The sequence below is a fragment of the Podarcis cretensis genome (genome assembly GCF_951804945.1).
Source record: "Podarcis cretensis genome assembly, chromosome: 1".
In the NCBI taxonomy this organism is placed as follows: Eukaryota; Metazoa; Chordata; class Lepidosauria; order Squamata; family Lacertidae; genus Podarcis; species Podarcis cretensis.
Genome location: NC_137170.1, coordinates 125,674,157 through 125,693,837, shown reverse-complemented (window position 1 = coordinate 125,693,837; position 19,681 = coordinate 125,674,157). Strand labels below are relative to the sequence as shown.

The following is a 19,681-nucleotide window of genomic DNA, read 5'->3' as shown; positions in this document are numbered from 1 at the left end:
GTCTCCTCTTTCCATCGCTGGGCAAGTAGCATCCTTGCAGCTGTAGTCACGTACATGAATAGTCTTCTCAAATCCTTCAGTATGTCTGCACCTAAATTTCCTAACGAAAAGGCTTCTGCTCGTTTGACAAATGTTATTTTAAACATAGGAAGATGGAGCCTATCATTGTTTCACCTGCCATTAGCTCTGGCTCCACCTACGGTTAGCCTCTCAGCCTTCTTCCCTGCCTGTCCCAATGGTCATCAGGTACCACTGCACTGCAGTCATGAACACAAAAGGCTTTTTTGAAGCAGCCCTCTGCATTTCTCTGTCTGTTCCGAATACGCAATAATTACGTGGCGCAAGAGACAGCACCTGGCAGTGTCATGAACGCACAGATCATTGTTATAGTCAGTTTGAAGATTCCCTTGGAGAGATATCGGAGGCATGAAAGCCGCCAGTACGAACACCATCTCTGGCCAAGGCAGCTCATTGCTCTCCTTTTCCACAGAGCTGCATTTGCGACATTTAAATCACAAAGTGATGTTTATTGCTGCCAGAGACTGAGGGAAACAAGATGAGAAAGAGAGCCTATTCTCTTCATAAAATTGTTAAATTGCCAGTTTGTTTCATACTTCTTCTTCTCCCCCCCCCCTTATTTTGAGCCTTGGTATCCTGCTTCGAGTGATCAAATAGGAGCCCACTTGTAACCCAAAGGAAGTGATTTTAGCACAGTTTAAGTACCAACAAATTGTTTATCCCTTGCAAGCCAGGCTGCTCGAGACTATATTTAATGTAGCATCATTCCCACTGTTATCATTTGCATGAAAGAGATGATTATTTATGAAACAAGATGTAACTAGGGAAGCAGTTTTCAGAAATAATCACACCCCAGGGACATTGCAAGGCACAAGGTTCATTACCGTTGAGAGGGGAAGTATATTTTGCTCTGAAAAGGATGAAGCTGGAGTTTAGAATACTGAACTGCAGTTTCAGCTAAGCTGCTCGGTTCACTTAGATTAATCTGTCCCTTTAGACTGCTTACCTCATCAGTCCGTTGGAATTCTCCTGCAGCTCAAGTCATGTTCTTTAACCCCTTAGATATACAGTCGCACCTTGGAAGCCAAGCGGAATCCATTCTGGAATTCCGTTTGACTTCCAAAACGTTCTGAAACCAAGGCATGGCTTCCGATTGGCTGCAGTGTGTGAACAGGGAAATCTCATACTCCTGCCTCCTATCAGAGATGTAGCTTGGCTTCCTCTCTAGTGCTGATTGCTATTCTGACAAGCTTTACATTAGGTAATGTAATGGTTCTAGGGGTTGCTCGGGCGTAAACCGGCGCCACACCTGGCTGGGTTGTCTGAGTCAACATTTTCTGTCCGGACAGCCACTCGCCCGTGGCTGTCTCAGTCACTGGCAGAATCCGTCAGTGGGCGTTTCTTGAACTTCTTCCAGCAAAGAAGCTATTTGACGCCTAGTCTCCGCCTACTCTCCCATCTGCCCCCCTTCTCCACTGGTGCTACGCTGATTTCCTTCCCCAGAAGACGGGCTGCTTCTCCCCATCCCGGGACGCTCTCCGGAATCCCTCTGGAGCCCCCTCTCTCCCTCTGGCTCCTATGGCAGTTCCCTGACAGGTAAGAAGGTATCTTTAAATGAAAGGGGGGGACTAACCAGCATTTCCTGTGTTGCATTCCTAAAAACATTTTCCACAAGTAAGCTTGTTGTTGTTTAGTCGTTTACTTGTGTCCGACTCTTTGTGACCCCATGGACCACAGCATTCCAGGCACTCCTGTCTTCTACTGCCTCCTGCAGTTTCTCTCCAAGGGATTCTTCAACAAAAGAGAAAACATTTGTGTGGTCTGAGAAAATACCAAAGCATGAAGCATAATCCTTGCCAGAGGAAGGAGAAGATGGTCTCTCCTGACACAGTGGACATCAACATCAGCCACTTGCTGTTTGATTGGCCTGGAGGATTGAGTGAGAAACTGCTGCTCCCTTAGTGTAAAAGGGTGAAAGACTTCTGGGAAACGATATACAATGAATTGAAAAAAATGTTGAAATATACGTTTGTTAAAAAACCAGAGGTCTTTCTATTAGGAATGGTAGGAAATGAAATTAATAAGAGAGACTGTAAACTGTTTCAATATGCAGTGACTGCCGCAAGGATACTTCTGGCCCAAAGATGGAAGCAGGAAGAAATTCCAACAGTGGAAGAATGGAGAAGGAAATTGACTGAATATGCAGAATTGGACAAATTGACTGGGAAGATTCGATATCAGAAAGACCAAAAGTTTATCGAGGACTGGGGAAAATTTACAGAATACCTGAAAAATATATGTGATGTACAGACAACGCTTGTTGGTTTTGAAGAGACTTTGTGAGATAGTAAGAAATACTGCAAAAAAGAGAGTAAGAGGAAAAGGAGTTGGGAAAGGCAATTTTATGTTTAGAAATGCGTTAATAAATAGAAATTTTACGAAAGATTGACAGAGAAACTGAAGGAAGTCAAAAACTGAAGAATGAGTGCAAAATAATTTGTTGACTGTATAAAATATGTTTGGAAAATGAATAAAAATTATTTTTTTTTAAAAAAAAGAAACTGCTGCTCCCTTAGCTGGGCAAACCAAACCAAGAACCAAAAGCAAAATCCATTGTTGTTGTTTAGTTGTTTAGTCGTGTCCGACTCTTTGTGACCCCATGGACCAGAGCACGCCAGGCACTCCTGTCTTCCACTGCCTCCCGCAGTTTGGTCAAACTCATGCTGGTAGCTTCAAGAACACTGTCCAACCATCTTGTCCTGTGTCGTTCCCTTCTCCTTGTGACCTCCATCTTACTCAACATCATGGTCTTTTCCAGGGAGTCTTCTCTTCTCACGAGGTGGCCAAAGTATTGGAGCCTCAGCTTCAGGATCTGCCCTTCCAGTGAGCACTCAGGGCTGATTTCCTTCAGAATGGATAGGTTTGATCTTCTTGCAGTCCATGGGACTCTCAAGAGTCTCCTCCAGCACCATAATTCAAAAGCATCAATTCTCCCGCGATCAGCCTTCTTTATGGTCCAGCTCTTACTTCCATACATCACTACTGGGAAAACCATAGCTTTAACTATACGGACCTTTGTCGGCAAGGTGAGGTCTCTGCTTGTTAAGATGCTTATTTCAAAGCAAACATGAATAGGATTGCTATACCTGAGAATATATCTACCATATTTCAAACTTCTGTTAATTGTCAAAATATCATATGCATTTTGTATTTGAGCTCCATATGACAATGCATGAGCTGCTCATTCACCCTGAAGTTTATATATTTCTATTATTCTTTTGAATCTGTGCACCACTTAATCATAAAAACCTCTGTTTACATATACTGCCTTTCACATGAGTTTCAAGGTAGTATACAACAATAAATCCAATTTTGTTCACAAATATACAACAAAGCAATAACTTTTTTAAAGGTCTGGTAAAGGTTTTCCATAGCTTAGACTTAGAAAGTCTGGTTTTCTTGTTTTCTAACCTCTTCCCCTCAATATCCTTCTAAGGTCTATAATATTTTTTTACCTAATATTACTCCTGATTCATAGCAGCATTTTCCCCGCATGCTTAGTTGCAAAGAAAGAAAAGAGAAGTATCTGTCTGTTTCTTTTTGGGGGAAATGAAAAGGGATATGGTCTTGGCATATAAAATCATTTTAAAATTGTTCATTTGAATTAAACATCTAAGAATGGTTGAGATCTAAATTAAGATACCAGCCAGTTATTACAATAAAATCCAATATTCTCATTGCCAATGCATTCAATACTATTATAATATATGATTTTATTGTACGTTTGTGCTTATCATAGCTGTTTTCTTCACAGGGACATGGGTGCGTCACTAGTTTACTGTAAGCAGAATCCAGTATTTTCACACTAATGCAAATTCCACAGGAATTTCCAGAGGACAGGGAAACCTCTCCCCTGAAGTTGAAAACTCCCCTTGATCTCCCCTTGATGTGTACGTTGGCCCTGAATCAGGAAATCATGGTTGCGATTTAATCTCACCTTTGCTCAATACTCACTAGATGATTTTGGGCAATCCATCCAGCTCCCCATCTGTAGTATGGGGAGAATGACTTGACTTAAGAGGGTCACAAGAAGATAAACTATGCAAAGAGCTTTGACTATTTGAAACTGTAATACAAATGCTTACTTATCATCATCATCTTCATTGGGAGCAGAACAAAGAGACACATGAACAGCCGTCTGTTCATCTAAAGGGGAGAAAGAGAGAGAGAAAGGAAGAGAAAACAGCCTTGTGTCAATTTATCGAGAGTGTAGCTGAAGCATGTAATATGCATTTATGTGCTAAAAGGCCCAGAGCATTTTAGAGTGTCAAACACGTCATACATTTTGGTATAGGCAATTTAATATGTATGTGTCAACACTGATCAGGCAAACATTAAGGTGTGAGAAAAGTGGCATTCATTACATAACATGCTGTCATAAGGAAAAGGTCACTTTCCCTTTAGTACAGCGCCCAGGATTTTCACGGGATTTTTTAACTGGTGAGCATCCTCTTTCAGAGCAGTTCTTAGACAATCTTCAGCAGCACAATGGTGCACTTTTCTTTCGTATTATATTTGGGAGACAATTTAAAAACCTCCACCAAGGTATGGAGCATATTGGGTTGGATCCAGACTTACAGTGCAGTCCAAGCCAGTGGCTTTTTTTTTCTAAAAAAATAATGTTTAGGGGTACTCTCATTTTGACTCAAGAAAACCACCATTTTATACAGTGGTACCTCGGGTTACATACGCTTCAGGTTACATACGCTTCAGGTTACAGACTCTGTTAACCCAGAAATAGTGCTTCAGGTTAAGCACTTTGCTTCAGGATGAGAACAGAAATCGTGCTCTGGCAGTCCGGCAGCAGCAGGAGGCCCCATTAGCTAAAGTGGTGCTTCAGGTTAAGAACAGTTTCAGGTTAAGAACGGACCTCCGGAACGAATTAAGTACTTAACCTGAAGTACCACTATAGTTCAAATCAGGGAAAATAAATACAGTAAATGGGCAAAAGTACAAAGATTCACAAAATGTTTAGGGGTATGTGTACTTCTTGCATCCCCCCCGGAAAAAAACACTGGTCCTAACCACTCAGAAGTTAGTCCTATTGAATTTAATGAAGGTTAGTCATAGGTAAGTCGGTTTAAGATTGCAGACATAATCATTCTTAGAATAGACCCATTAAAATAAATGTGATTCAAGTTGCTCATTATTAACTTTATTGATTTATTTAGAAGAGGTATATGCTGCTTTTCATTTCTGTGATGAATTATGAAAGCGGCTTACAAATAAAACATGGTGCATAAAATACTTTTTTTTTAAAGTAATGCAATAAAATATAATCAGTAACATTATATTATTAAAACCAAATCAAAATTGTGGGGTGGGGAGTCAATAACACACATCCCATTGATTTCCAATCAGTGGTTGAACCTATTGTTTTCAAATATAACCATGAGCAGAAATCACCGTTAAAATCAAGCCAAAAGCTCAAGAAGGCAATTAAGACTTTGAGCTCATACCAATATATATATATATATATATATATATATATATATATATATATATTGGAAGCACATAGTTTAACAAATGGTTCTGTGGGGCTGCCCAGCACATAAAATTTGATCTAGCAAACAAAGAAGAAAATTGCGTCAAAGGCTGACCTATATGTTGAACTGAATAGGAGCGTCCAGAATAATAGGAAATAAGCGGGGCAGAAATACTTCATGCAATTGATTGCTGTGACAGTAGAACAAAAGCATATTTTTGGTTGCTCCAGGGGGCTTCTGTGGATCAAACTTTGCTAATGCGCTCTCTCTCTCGCGCTCTCTCTCTCTCTCGGCATTTCGAATCTCCGTGATGGGGTGAGCTCCCATCGCTCTGTCCCAGCTCCTGCCAACCTAGCAGTTTGAAAGCATGCCAGTGCAAATAGATAAATAAGTACCGCAGCGGGGGGGAAGGTAAACGGTGTTTCCTTGTGTTCTGGTTTCTGTCATGGTGTCCTGTTGCGCCAGAAGCAGTTTAGTCATACTGGCCACATGACCCAGAAAGCTGTCTGTGGACAAATGCCGGCTCCTACGCCTGAAGCGAGATGAGCTCCACACTCCATAGTCGCCTTCAACTGGACTTAACCGCCCAGGGGTCATTTTCCTTACCTATATTGCCCAGCTAAGGAATATAAGGCAAGGCTGTAGCTTATACTACGATAGCAGGACTGTTAGGAAGAGCTGTATAACTGAATTTAAGCCATTTCTTGTTTTAACAGAAAACTTTTAATGAGGGTGAAAGAGGAGAGCGCAAAATATGGTCTGAAGTTCAACATCAAAAAACCCGAAGATCATGGCCACTGGGCCCATCACCTCCGGGCAAATACAAGGGGAAGAAATGGAGGCAGTGAGAGATTTTACTTTCTTGGGCTCCATGATCACTGCAGATGGTAACAGCAGTCACAAAATTAAAAGATGCCTGCTTCTTGGGAGAAAAGCAATGACAAACCTAGACAACATCTTAAAAAGCAGAGACATCACCTTGCCAACTATGGTCCGTATAGTTAAAGCTATGGTTTTCCCAGTAGTGATGTATGGAAGTGAGAGCTGGACCATAAAGAAGGCTGATCGCGGGAGAATTGATGCTTTTGAATTCTGGTGCTGGAGGAGACTCTTGAGAGTCCCATGGACTGCAAGAAGATCAAACCTATCCATTCTTAAGGAAATCAGCCGTGAGTGCTCACTGGAAGGACAGATCCTGAAGCTGAGGCTCCAATACTTTGGCTACCTGATGAGAAGAGAAGACTCCCTTGAAAAGACCCTGATGTTGGGAAAGATGGAGGGCACAAGGAGAAGGGGACGACAGAGGATGAGATGGTTGGACGGTGTTCTCGAAGCTACCAACATGAATTTGACCAAACTGCGGCAGGCAGTGGAAGACAGGAATGCCTGGCATGCTCTGGTCCCTGGGGTCACGAAGAGTTGGACACGACTAAACGACTAAACAACAACAACAACATGACGCAATCTTCAGACAATATTGCACCGAATCATAGGCAAAATGCAGTGCTTACCATCAATGCTTCCAGTGATCGCATGGCAACTGATAGTTTCACGAATACAATATATTTCCCTTTTTTGGTGGTAGTGGGGTTACGGGTGTTCTCTTACATGATGGAGATTTCTGAAAAATATATATGACCAGTTGTATTCAGTTCCGTAAGACAGAATATAATCAACAATTGTTTGAAAAACACTTTAGTTTGTTCAAAGAATGTAAAATGACAGAAAATAGGAGAGCAGATTCAGAGAGAAGAATTGCAAAATATGTCCTTACAGTAAGAAATGGAATTGTGGCTATAAACAGATCAATATCAAGCAGTGCAATGAGAGTCCCAGAGATGTGGCTTAACATCTGATGTAACAACTACAGGGTACCAAATGGAATTCTCAGAAGAATCCAACATCACACGTTCCACGTCTACTATTCCTGCTCCTCAGAATGAGCTCAGTAGCAAAGTTAATAGCAATATCATTTCACAATGAAAGGGCCATGTGAAACCAATTACAGTGTAGGCCAGATAATGACAGGTGCTGGTGGGTGGGGACCACATGAAAAACCCAACAGAATTTGCCGGTACATTAGGAGATAGTGAGTTACCTCTGCATAAAATCACATCAAAAAGAGCAATTGTGAGTGGTGATAGCATTAAGGAATATTCACCCCCCAAATGGAGCTTGATTATAAGTTTTGAACACATTCAAGAACAGCCTGGATCTCAAGGTTATTGCAGGAGAAGCAACTGGAAATCTTGTAGGACTTGCCAAAACAGAATCCTCTTCAGAGTTTTCTTTTCCTTTCAGTTGCAATGAAGGCAATTTCCAACACAACTAGCCTTTGTTATGACCATCAACAAACAGTAAATGAACCCATAATAACTGAAAATTATACTTACCCATGGATAAGTATAAAGACATATTATTATGTCTAAAGTTAGATCTTTTAAACAGAAATTTAAACAGATACCTTGAGGCTACAGTCCTGTTCAGCTTAATGGGACTTCTAAGTAGACAGATACAGAATTGTACCATGAATGGTTTTAAAATGTAGGAGTGAGATAAAAGGAACATATCCTTCAAATGTGGTCCTCAAATAAGTTTGGAATTCAAAATGATTCAACTAAGCTGATCCACAATTACGAACCTCTGTACCCATCCTAAGACTTTCTTCCTTGATTCTGACACTCCACAGGGCTATAGTTATGAGCCTCACACCACTGTCAGGATCTGGTTTAGATTGGCAGGCTCTGATGCAGGAGGAGGAAGAAAAGGGAAGGGGGCTGAACCTGGGTTGGAGTGAAGAATCTCCTATTTCCACCCCAACTTGGGCTGCTTCAGAAGGAAGAACAGAGATGCCATTTCCCCCAGCACAACTTTCCTTTAGATCATGGAGTCTTAGTGGGGTCTAGAAAGGGCTTGGAGCAGCTCGGTGGTGGTGGTGGTGGCAGAACCAGAGATAGCAATGATAGAACTGGAATCTGAAAAAGAGGGCGGAGCCTAGAACCAGATGTTGCTTTTGCAGATAGGAGCAACCTACCCTCTCTGAATGGCATGCACACTTGCAATCTTGATATTCCCACAAGGCGATCAAGTCTTGTGAGTGAGTATGCTGGGTCTTGTCTTTAAAAGCTTGGCAGGTAGGGCGTGAAAACTTGTTGGAGCACCTTGGTTGCTTCTGTCCAGTTCTGAAGTTCTTGCCTTGCTCCTTAACTGTGACTCCTGAGCCCTGTGTTGGCTGTTGAGCCTGGACCACAGCTTGCCTGAATAAAGATCTCTTTCTTACTTACAAGTAAGAGCATCTGCTTGCATGTTTTGGGGTAGGAGCCAGGGCAGCTATCATCTGACTCCTTTTCCTCTTTAGGAACTGTTGAAATTTATTTGGCATTTGCATGCTGACACTCTTCTCACTGGAGGCTTGCCAGTGATCTGTGAGGCCGCCGCTTCAGCTTGTCAGTTTTACAGGAGAGATTCAGAAGAGATGAACACATCAAAGGCTGAGCTCTGGCATTGCCAGCCCCACGTTTCATTATTTTTGGTCACAGATGATTCATATCTTCTTGTAAGGACATCAGCTTAAAAAGAAGAAGACACGATACAGGCATGTGTAAGATTCCAGAGAAAATACACAGATTACCACTCATCTTGTAATGATCACAAAACCTTATTGCTTTATATTATGAATAGTTCAGAATTCAGGGTCTTGTAGTATTTAACTTAAGGATTCCTCTTCCTCCCCAGCCCATTTTTAGCTGGGCTCAAACTTCTCTGAGTTTTGGGTTCAATTGGTAATTGGCATGCCAATCTTTCCCAACCACTCTCACCCTTATGAAGAGGGCAGGAGTTGGTGGAACGGGCTACTGTATCTGGTAATGTTGAGAGCCTAAAATGCCCCATCCTTGCTCAGGGATGGATAGAAATTGTAGCTTCTAACACACACACACACACACACACACACCGTCCCGTGGCCCAGGAGACACTGGAAACTACAATTCCCACATATCTCAGGAGCAATGGATGCCCCAGACAGCACATACAATTGTCCATGCCTTAGAACAAGACCGCAAAGGCATCGGAAATCATGAGTCTGATCTCTCTGCTGTTAGTTTCCTCCTTCACAAGAAAATGTCTACTTGGGGAAAGGGAGGTCTCCAAGCCAGGTGGGCAAGGATCACCTCCCAGGGACAACCACACTCCGAGCTGTCTCAGATAACTCTTGAAAATATAACAACTTTTTGAAAAAACAGAGTTCTCTAAGGGAACTGAAATTCTATTGCTGGCTGAGACCTTACAGTGTTTGTGTGACTGCTCTTGGACCCTCTGAAATATCTGTATATATGCAAATAAATAAGAGTAGGGTTTATCAGAGCAATAAAACCCTCCTTTGTCCAGGGTGGTGTGGGGGTGAATGGAGCAGAGATATCCATCCAATCACCCTGATGGCTGCTGATGGTCTCCTGCCAGCTCCCACCTGTGGAAATATAGCAATGTCACCTGTCCTTTCCACTTGCCAGATGTGTGGGTGGGTGGAAGTGCCAACAGTGGTATGCTCATTGTCAGACACCAGCAGAAGGTATTGGAACAGGGTGTTCTGAAAAGGGACTAATAATTGGCACAAAAATGGAAGCAAGAGGAATTACCAACAAAAGAAAAATGGCAGATGAAATTGATGGACTATGCAGAACTGGATAAATTAACAGGAAGGGTTCGAAATCTGCGGAACCAAAGATTCTTAGAAGACTGGAGTAAATATACGAACTATTTCAAAAGTAATTGTAATGAACAGATTACGCTAGTAGGATTGCAAGAAGTTTTGCAAGGATGATTATTTGAAATATTGCAAGAAAGACTATGAGGAGAATTTTTAGTTAATGATAAGTAAGAGTAATAAAGAAATTAAGAAATGCAGAATAAGTGATAAAGAAAGGAAAATCAGAGGTGTTGATGCAAGTCTAAAATATTGTATAAGATAAGAAGTTATGTTATATGATTGTTGGAAATGATATGTTAAAAAAACTAATAAAAATGTATGCTAATAAAAATGTAAAAAAAGAAAAGGGAATAATAATAATAATAATAATAATAATAATAATAATAATAATATTTTGTACTCTGTCCTACGGCTTCACAACAAAACATTGAACATTAAATCCAACAGATCATGAGCTGGCCCTGATGTTGTGAGAAGACATCATTGGGCTGGTTGTAGGCTGGATCACTGCACCGGCTCCAGAATGACAGAATAATCTGCCAGTCCCCTCTACCTGCTGCTGCTGCATCGTGAGTGTTTGGAGTGTAAGGCCTCTCCCTCCTCAGGCTAATTCCATCTGGCCTAGGGGGCGGGGCCCAGGCTCACCTCCGTGATAGTTTTAAGGACACTGGTGCTGCTGCAGCAAATGCTAAAGATGTTTTATATATTTTAAGGTGTTTTAAACGTGTTTTTATTGCTTATTTTGTTGTACCACCGTGAATGGTGGTTTTTATCTATGTATTTTTCTTTTGTTCCATCTTGTTCTGTTTTGGGGTGGGATATTGAGTGGGGTGGGGATTGGTTTTTGTTTGGGCACAATTTTTTTTGGTTGTTTTGTTTTTCTATTTTGTAAATGGAGGTTATTATGAGGCTTGAGATTGCTACCGTGGAGGGGCGAGGGAGGTATGGCGGTGGGGGCAGATGTTATAGGTGAAGGGGATCGAGATACGGATACACTCGTACCCCTTCCAATCTGCGCCCCATCCCGAGAGACGAGGGTAGGGTGAGCAAGGATTACTCACCTCCTTCACTGGTGTTGTACAATGCCAGGTCTATAGGCAACAAAACCGCCACCCTGCGCGATTTCTTTACATCGCAGGGGGTCGACCTGGCTTGTGTGACGGAGACCTGGGTGCGCGAAGGGGTAACTGTTACCTTACGAGAGATGGCGCCCCCGGGTTTCTCCGTCCTCCACCAGTCACGGACTGTGGGCCGGGGGGGAGGGGTGGCATTATTAATCCGGGAAGATTGTTCTTTCAGGGCTCTACCATCGCCATCGATCCCCGGCATTGAATGTGTTGGCCTAGTGTGGGGCTCCGAGGAGAGCTTGGCTGTCTGGCTGGTGTACCGGCCACCTAGCGCACCAGCAGCCACCCTGTCAAGCCTGCTGGAGGCGGTGGCCGGCTGGGCCTTGGAGTTCCCTAACCTATTGGTATTAGGAGACTTCAACTTCCATGCTGATGCCACTCCCTCCTCACAGGCTCTGGACCTGGTGTCTTCCATGGCGACACTAGGGCTCTCCCAGTTTGTTTCGGGCCCCACACATCAAGCAGGCCACACGCTGGATTTGATCTTTGGCGCCGGTATAGATGTGATCATGTTTCCTTCGATGAAGGTGCCATGGTCTGATCACTACACTCTGAAAGCCAGGATTGACTTTCCACCCCCACCCTGCTTAGGTGGCGAGCCGATTTGGGCTCGCCCGCAGAGGCTGATGGACCCTGATAGATTCCGTCAAGCCTTGCGGGACCTTGCTCCCCCTGGCGACTCATTGACTGAGCTTGTTGAGGGCTGGAATACCCAGCTCCTGGCAGCCATCGATGAGATCGCACCTAAGCGCCCTCTGCGACCCCGCAGAAACCGGGCTCCCTGGTTTACCGAGGAGCTTCGGAAAATGAAGCGGGACCTCAGACGGCTAGAGCGAGTATGGCGGGGTGCCCGTGACGGAGCCTCAAGAACATCTTATAGGGCTTTTATGAAAACCTATGAGATGGCAGTGAAGGCCGCTAAGAAGTCCTACTTCTCAGCCTCCATTGCATCCGCTAGCTCTCGCCCGGCGCAATTATTTAGTATAATTCGGTCTTTAACGTCCCTTGAAGGACAGCCAAATTTAAATAATAATCTGACACACACCTGTGAGGCATTTGCGAGCTTTTTTGCGGAGAAGGCCCTGTTGCTCCGCCATGACCTCCCTGCCAATTTGGATACAATAAAGGAACTGGAGGCCGCTCGACTGTCCTCGGGTCCAGTATTGGACCACTTTGACCGGATATCTCCAGCCGATGTGGACAGACTCTTCCGAGCTGGAAAGCCCACCACCTGTCCTCTTGACCCGTGCCCGTCATGGCTGATTAGAGCGTGTCCAGACGAGGTGCGGGCCCCCCTGGGGGATATCATCAATTTGTCCCTTGGCACCGGGATATTCCCAGGGGAACTGAAGGAGGCAGTGGTGCGTCCGCTCTTAAAGAAAACATCATTAGATCCCTTAGATCTATCCAATTACCGCCCGGTTTCGAATCTTCCTTTCCTGGGTAAGGTGATTGAGAGAGCGGTTGCTGAACAGCTTGGTAGGTTTCTGGATGAAACATCTGCTCTGGATCCATTCCAGTCCGGCTTCCGCGCTGGCCATGGGACCGAGACGGCTCTGGTCGCCCTAACAAATGATCTCCGCAGGCAGCTGGATCAAGGCGGGTCGGGGCTGCTGATTCTTCTAGATCTGTCAGCAGCCTTCGACATGGTCGATCACGAACTCCTGGACCACCGCCTTGCCGACGTGAGGATCCAGGGCACAGCCCTTCAATGGCTGCGCTCGTTTCTCTCTGGTCGGGGACAGAGGGTGGCGCTTGGGGGGGAATTGTCATCGCGCCACTCCTTGGTGTGTGGAGTGCCTCAGGGTGCGATTCTCTCCCCGATGTTTTTTAACATCTTTATGCGCCCCCTCGCCCAGCTTGTCCGGAGTTTTGGGCTGGGTTGCCATCAGTATGCTGATGACACCCAACTCTATCTGTTGATGGATGGCCATCCTGACTCGGCCCCAGACACACTGGCGAGATGTCTGGAAGCTGTGGCTGGATGGTTACGTGGGAGCCGGTTGAAGTTAAATCCTTCGAAGACAGAGGTCCTCTGGCTGGGCCGGGACGATATGGGATTGAGGGGGCAACTCCCATCTCTTGCGGGGGTGCAATTAGTGCCAGCACCGTCCGTTAAGAGTTTGGGTGTAATCTTCGATACCTCCCTCTCTATGGAGGCGCAGATTACAGCTATAACAAAGGCGGCATTTTTTCATCTCCGCCAAGCTAAGCAGTTGGCCCCTTATCTCTCTCGCCCTGACCTAGCCACTGTGATCCATGCGACGGTCACCTCCAGACTGGATTATTGTAACTCGCTCTACGTGGGGCTGCCCTTGAGACTGACCCAGAAACTCCAGCGGGTGCAGAATGCCACGGCGAGACTCCTTATGGGGTCTTCGCTGTGAGATCACATTCACCCAGTACTATACCAGCTGCACTGGCTCCCGGTGGAGTACAGGATCAGGTGCAAGGTGCTGGTTTTAACCTTTAAAGCCCTATACGGCCTAGGACCCTCGTACCTACGGGACCGCCTCTCCTGGTATGCCCCACAGAGAAACCTACGGTCTGCAAATAATAACATCCTCAAGGTCCCAGGCCTCAGAGAGGTTAGGCTGGCCTCAACTAGAGCCAGGGCCTTCTCGGCTGCGGCTCCAATCTGGTGGAATGCTCTGTCACAAGAGACTAGGGCCCTGCGGGACCTGACATCTTTCCGCAGGGCCTGCAAGACAGAGTTGTTCCACCAGGCCTTTGGTCAGGGCGCAACCTGACTCCCTCCTCTGGCAACCTGCACAGAATATTGCTTAATTGGTTGCCATTAATTTGATTTTAATTAATTTTTATAATGAATATTTTGAATGTGTGATTATTTGATTGTTTGATTATTTGATTGTTGTTAGCCGCCCTGAGCCCAGCTTCGGCTGGGGAGGGCGGGATATAAATAAAATTTATTATTATTATTATTATATTATTATTATACCTCCCACCGGCAGCAGGGATGTGGACATGGTGGTACCCATCCCCCCCCCTACTCTGTTCAGCCCTGCCAGGGTTAGGATAACAAATCTGCAGTGTATTTTCTCCTCCAAAGGAAACTGACTAGTAAGGGTTGCCCCATGTTTCTACTACCCAGGAACAGGAAGTCATGCAATCATATCCACAGCCTCATTTGCAAGATTATCACAAGAGCACCCAGACTAAAATTGTCTATCAAAAACTTCACTCTTGTGGTTTATCACCACAACAGCTACTCACTTTGGGTTCTAGTCAAGCAAACAGTCTAATTTGCCAGCGCCTAAATGATATCAAGCGTCAGAACAACTTGGCCACAAGAAGGAAATTTTGCCCATGGTATGACTATTTCCCACCTACTCATTTCGACTCTCTGGAACCCTACCTGCATAACCTAGCAATTCTAAAATATAGACGCGCTTTCACTCTCACAAGATGGAATATTGCCCTCGGCTGTACTTGAGGGACGATTCCAACAGATTCCACACAAAAAATGCTTATGTCCCTGTGGAGATGGCAGTACCGAATTGGTGGCACATGCCCTTCTGGCTTGCACTCTTTATAAAGACTTGAGGAATGAGGTTATCACCCCTCTTTTATTGTCCATTCCAGGTCACTCAATCACTGCCACAGTGTCCTTTCTCTTGGCAGAGCAAGAGGAGCAGGTGACAGCAAAGGTTGCAAGGTTTTTAGCTGGGGCAATCAGAATAATATTCCACTATTTGACTATTGATCCAAAACCCTATAATGTGTTTTATACAATTGACTTTTTATTTCTATTCTTTGTCTATCCTATTGTTGTTTTGTTGCTATGGCCGACGGCTGACGCAAATAAAGATTCATTCATTCATTCCACATCCTCATTTGTAGCTGCAGTGCAATTTGGGGAGGACATCCAAGTACACTATGGAGGAGTCACTCAAAATTTCTTATACACCTTTTTCTGCATAAGCTATTTAAGTTTAACTTCCTCATAAGGAAAACCCTGGTGATTCCATTAACAAATAAGGATCAGGGAGTCCTTCCCTATAGAATTCAAGAATAGCAAAAAACAAACCATCACCATTTCCAGCCCAGCTGCCAGGCTCTCTGCTTCCACATAACTCTTCCTAAATAACTGGAGCAGAAAAATAACCCTGCAGCACTCTCCAGGGTAAAGGCAGATAAGCAAACTGCAGAGAAGGGCAGAGATGTGATTGCTTCCATTTTGATAAAACGTATTTCTTCCCGTCTTCTATTAATATAGCAGCACCTTGCTAGTCCAACGGCAAAGGCTTTAGACCTGGAGAAAAATGTTCTGACATCCTGAGTTGCAAAAGCATGGGGACGTACGAAAGCAAACACGTGTCTCCTACAGATGCTCAAATCCATTGTTATGCTCCAAATCTTGTGCCGTGTTTGATGTATTAAAAATAGCAACTCAGGGACAGGCAACATGGTGGCCTGCAGATGTCACTGGACTCCAGCTCCCATCAGCGCCAGCTAACAACATCTGGAGGGCACACAATTGGCTGCAGCCTTCTGAACTGAAAGCTCTGCTTTGATGAAGGAGTTGTTAAGGTATTGTGGAATTTGCTGGTGATAGACACTATATTCCCCAGGATGGGGAAGAGCACTTTTAAGGGAAAAATTAAGGATGGAATTTTCCATATGGCCAATCAGAGTCTAGGGGTTGGGCTTAGTGCAGGCATAGGCAAGCTCGGCCCTCCAGATGTTTTGGGACTACAACTCCCATGATCCCTAGCTAACAGGATGGTCAGGGATGATGGGAATTGTAGTCTCAAAACATCTGGAGGGCTGAGTTTGCCTATGCCTGGCTTAGTGTCACTTGCAGATTTAGGACCAGCCAGTGGGGAAGTTGACTTCTAAAATGGCTCTCCCAAACTGTAAATAATAATAATAATAATAATAATAATAATAATAATAATAATAATAATTTGTAGCCCACCACTCTGGGAAGTTTCCAACATATATAAAAACATAATAAAACATTAAGCATTAAAAAGCTTCCCTATACAAGGCCGCCTACAGATGTCTTCTAAAGGTTATATAGGTACTCATCTCCTTGACATCTGATGGGAGGGCATTCTACAAGTTGGGCGCCACTACTGAGAAGGCCCTTTGCCTGGTTCCCTGTGGTTTCACTTCTCACAGTGAGGGAACCGCTAGAAGGCCCTCGGAGCTGGACCTCACTATCCATGCTGAACAATGGGGGTGGAGATGCTCCTTCAGGTATACAGGGCCAAAGCCATTTAGGGCTTTAAAGCTCAGCACCAACACTTTGAATTGTGCTCAGAAATGTACTGTAATTACTAAAAGGCACATCATAGCGCCAAGACATATGTGTCCCCCAATTATCACCGCTTAATGGTGATAATTTATCAGATGGCTAGACTGTGAAATACATTTGCAGGGAATAGGGAATTGTGTAACGGTGGCGTGGTGCCCTTTAGATATTGCTGGAGAGTGACTCGCATCATCTCTCGCCATTGGCCATGCTGGCTGGAACTGATGTGAATGACAGTCCAAAAACATCTGGAGGACACCATGTTCTAAGTGAATATTGGATTGGAAGTACACCTCATAGAGCCATGAGGTCTGTTTCTTCTTCTTTTCACTGATTAAGGGAACCCCCTAGAAATTCTTATCTAAGGGTCTCAGAAACTGTAGACCTGTCCCAGACACAGATGCTTGAATGATAAACTGGAAGTGTGAGCCAATAGAGAATAAACTGCTTTTAAGTTTCCCTGACTCATTGGGAGATGGGCTTAAGCAGTGGGACTGAAATCAGAGGGACTGAAAAATGTCACTAGGGTTGGATCATGTCCTAACAATTCAGGAAATCAATTTACTATCCCTTCCACTGACTTGTCAAGTTACTGAAGCCTAGTTGTTGTTGTTTTCTCTCAGCTGTTTTGCATGCACTGGATAGCATTTGCTGCAAATGCAGAATTCCCTGGGATTTTTCCAACACGGGGTCAAATTCACGGGTGCAAAATGAGGCTTAGATTTATCAGTGTGGCTGTGAGAGGCCCTGCCAGCTAAACAAACAATCAAACAATCAAATCTGCTCCGAACCAGAATCCAAGCATTGCTCAGCAAAGATTGAATCACTACTTTTTTGACAGCAGTGATAGATTAATACCAGAGAAGGTTTAATAAAGAAATAATGTCAACATCGGCTATATAATATGCTTTCTACGTTGCTGGGAAATCACCCAACACTGTATCCCTTTTTCCTTATTTCTCCCAACTGCACACGGTTGATTACTGTGCTTACGTGTGTTATTACTGCATACTAGGAAATTCAGTTCACAGCAAGACGAAGGCCTGTCTCTCCAGATTTCCTGAATCACCTCCTTTGAACATAGCAGGTTTCTCCTCCGACACTGACCCGAATGTAATTGATTGACTACGTGGCCAAGTTACCCGAGTAAGGTAACAACTAATAATGCCCTGCCAGGTGTAAAGGAGCAATTTTTGGATCAACCTTGCACTCGGTGCAACCCCACTGAAACCAATTAGGTTTCATAGCACATCGCTGAGGGCACAATTTTATTAGAGCCACTTAGAAGTTTGAAACGAACTTATTCTTTTTTTAAAAAAAAAAGAAAACCGCAAAGCATGAAACAAGTGCTTATTCATTCATTACAATATTTTGTCCATGTGGCAGCAACCTTTACATGCAGTGGGCACATATATGGGAAATGTAAGTCAAATTCATTTTGGGAAAGCTGGGAAGGATATGCAGAAAGCCATTTAGGAAGGTCTGTAGAAATTGTGACCCAACATTGTGCATAACCATATAACCCCTTATTCTCCTTCTTTCTCTCTGGCTGAATGCAGAAAGCACTCGATTCTATTTCTGCGACTTTTCCTTGGTGGATAATTTGTGTCTTTTATGCAATCATTCTCATGGCACAAATGCCACTTCTGGAATTCTTGTGGACTGCAGAGGATGTTCCAGCAGACGTCTCCTTACTGCATTTGTCTTCAGCAGGACTGGCCAAAAATTGGGGCAAAAAGGCATTAAGGAATGCTGAGAGAATGAGAAATTCGGCAGGGAAACTGTCAAGGAAGCAGGAAGGCCTTGTGAAATGAGAAAGTGTGATTGTGAGATGATGACTTCAGAAACAGCTAACAAACTAACAGGCTACCAAATAAGGAACTGCTTTAAAATTAATCCATAAACTAATGCATGGCCGAAATGACATCACACAAGTTGTTTACCATTGTGTATACTAAGGCTATGAATTTGTGCATTTGGGGTCTGCCATCATGACAGATAGGTCAGGCCACACTGTTCTTAATTAAGAATAAAACTGCTTTTTTGCCAATTCTAATCTGGCTTATTGACCTCCGCCTGACAAAACAAACTCATGGATGAATTCACATAACAATGTGCAAGCCACTGACTACATTATCTAAATGGACAATACTTCGACTTTCTGAACAGGTTAGCTATTGTGCAGTACCTGTGGCTTGCAGATGGATTTAAATCAGTCCAAGTTTTCTGCATTTCAGCAGTCTAAGCTCCTATGCCACAGTCATACATGATACCTGAAGCAATAATGTTGCTGTGAGAGATGGGGAAAGCACACACACACTTCTTAGTTTCTCTTCTATTTGTCCTTCCACCAAACCAGTCACTCACTCCTATGTCTCCAGTACTGCCTCCTTCCCCTTAATTTATCTTCATGACCCTATTCACTCAGAGCTATAAACTTCCTTCTCCTTCTTCTGCAGATGCATTCCTCTTTCTTTCTTCTTTCTAACTTTTCTCAATTTCCCCCTTAAAAAAAGAAGAAACTAGTGCTAAAGCAAAACCTTTTACTCAATTATTCCCTCATACCATCTTATCTCTTTTCCTGCTTCCCTTTTAAACTTTGTGCAGATACATGCCCTCAAATATTGGTTTTATCTCCGAGCTAAGCCCAAGATAGCTCTTCTTCATGCTGAATGCTTCTTTCTCTAACAGATATTGTGAACCATTGTCTCTGAAGCTGGCACTTCTCTAAAGGCCTATTTTGAGACACCTTTGTTTATTTTTAATACACCTTCCCTTGGTGACCTCACCTGTTACTCTGTCTAGTCACATGATTGATGCATCTGTCTTTAGCCCCTGAATCTCTCTCACTGTTCTGATTTTCCTTCCTTCCTTCCTTCCTTCCTTCCTTCCTTCCTTCCTTCCTTCCTTCCTTCCTTCAAAAGAAAAGAAATATTCCCTCCAATCAATAATAATAATAATAATAATAATAATAATTTTTATTTATACCCCGCCCTCCCCAGCCAAG

The 19,681-nt window shown here is 43.7% G+C and overlaps 1 long non-coding RNA gene across 2 annotated transcripts; it reads right to left on the bottom strand.

The window, feature by feature from the left end:
• Positions 1-3,808: 3,808 nt before the first annotated feature.
• LOC307220425 lies at positions 3,809-8,210 on the bottom strand. Of its 2 annotated transcripts, XR_013840875.1 has the most exons (4): positions 7,339-8,210; positions 7,076-7,185; positions 4,164-4,224; positions 3,809-4,066 (listed from the first exon to the last, which is right to left on the bottom strand). It is a non-coding gene; the product is annotated as an uncharacterized lncRNA (long non-coding RNA). The 2 variants fall into 2 exon arrangements; XR_013840876.1 differs by having other exon boundaries at positions 7,076-8,206.
• Between the last annotated feature and the right edge of the window lie 11,471 nt (positions 8,211-19,681).